At 40.5% G+C, this 1,188-nt stretch overlaps 1 protein-coding gene across 5 annotated transcripts in view; it reads left to right on the top strand.

Moving 5' to 3' along the window:
* Zmat1 (zinc finger matrin-type 1) overlaps window positions 1–1,188 on the top strand; it is a 63,676-nt gene that overhangs the window by 28,766 nt on the left and 33,722 nt on the right. The window lies entirely within an intron of this gene.

Below are 1,188 nucleotides of genomic sequence, written 5' to 3'. Positions count from 1 at the left end.
CCCCCCCAGCAAAGGAATAGCAGATACTCTTAAGGCAAGAGTTTGAAGGGAAAAAAAATAATAGTAAACATCATTTTTTTGTCGTAGCTAGACGCTTTAGTGTGAAGTAGGATGCTGATGTGCAGTTTGGGATGAGGAGGCAGAGCAGAAGTGCCTTGGATCTTGAGGGCCAGGGAAAGGAAAGGGAGAGCAAAAAGGGACTGTCAAAAATTTCACAGGAACCTCCACCCACCCACCCTGGTGAGATTCAATGTCTTGCAGTGTAGAAACTCAGGGAATAAACTCGGCAGTGCGATATTTACAGAGAGATGGAGTTAGCAATCTGGGCAGGCAAGCATGTGTACTTGAGCTTTGAAGATGAATTTGTTGGATGCTAGGCTCATAGGTTCCTCTCTGGCAATGAGGCCTGTACTGAAGAGAAACAGTGTTTGGCAGAAGCACAGGTTTCCGAAATCATTTGGAGACTTTTCTTTGGTATTTGAAGTTAAGGCCTAGTGAAACAGGGTTTAAGGGCCCATCTCTAACATTCCTTTGGGTTCAAGTAAGTGCTGTTGTACCTGCCAACACTTACTGTGCCAAACCTGGAGAGCTATCTCTTGACTGAATAGCAGCGACCTTTCTGGATCTGTAAGCAGCCTACTATTAGACTGTGAAATTCGCCATTGCAATGTGTTTTAAGGCAGTTTGGGAGATGTTCTTAAATGGTTAAGACTGAATCTGCTGCCGAAGCGCACAGGTTTACTAAGTACTGGGAAATATTTTCTGGATTACCTTATCTTGTTCATGTACATCCAAAGTGAAAGATTGTGAACGCAAACCTAGAGGAAACAGTTTAGATTCCCTTTTCGTGGATAAAGACACTCATTAAAATTAACCTCCTAAAAAATCATGTCTTCTGATTTCCAAATTATATACCCTTCTGTGCAATTCCATAATATTTCACATCTTTCACTTTGGTGGATGGCAAAACAATTTTTTTAAAAATCCCCTCTACTATTTGCAATGGGTGCATTCTATGAATGCCATCTACTAAATAACAGAAATTGGGAATTCACTGTGATCATGCTTTATTAACAGTCTAACTGAAGACAACTTTTATAGGAGTAATGTCTTCAATCAGCCATGAATTATACCATTGTTTGGAAACCCCTGGGCTTTTACATTTTCAAGGAAACTTTGTGGTATTTT

Source organism: Mastomys coucha, chromosome X (genome assembly GCF_008632895.1).
Source record: "Mastomys coucha isolate ucsf_1 chromosome X, UCSF_Mcou_1, whole genome shotgun sequence".
Taxonomy (NCBI): domain Eukaryota; kingdom Metazoa; phylum Chordata; class Mammalia; order Rodentia; family Muridae; genus Mastomys; species Mastomys coucha.
Note: the sequence above shows the minus strand (reverse complement) of the source record. Positions and strands in the feature narration are given on the sequence as shown.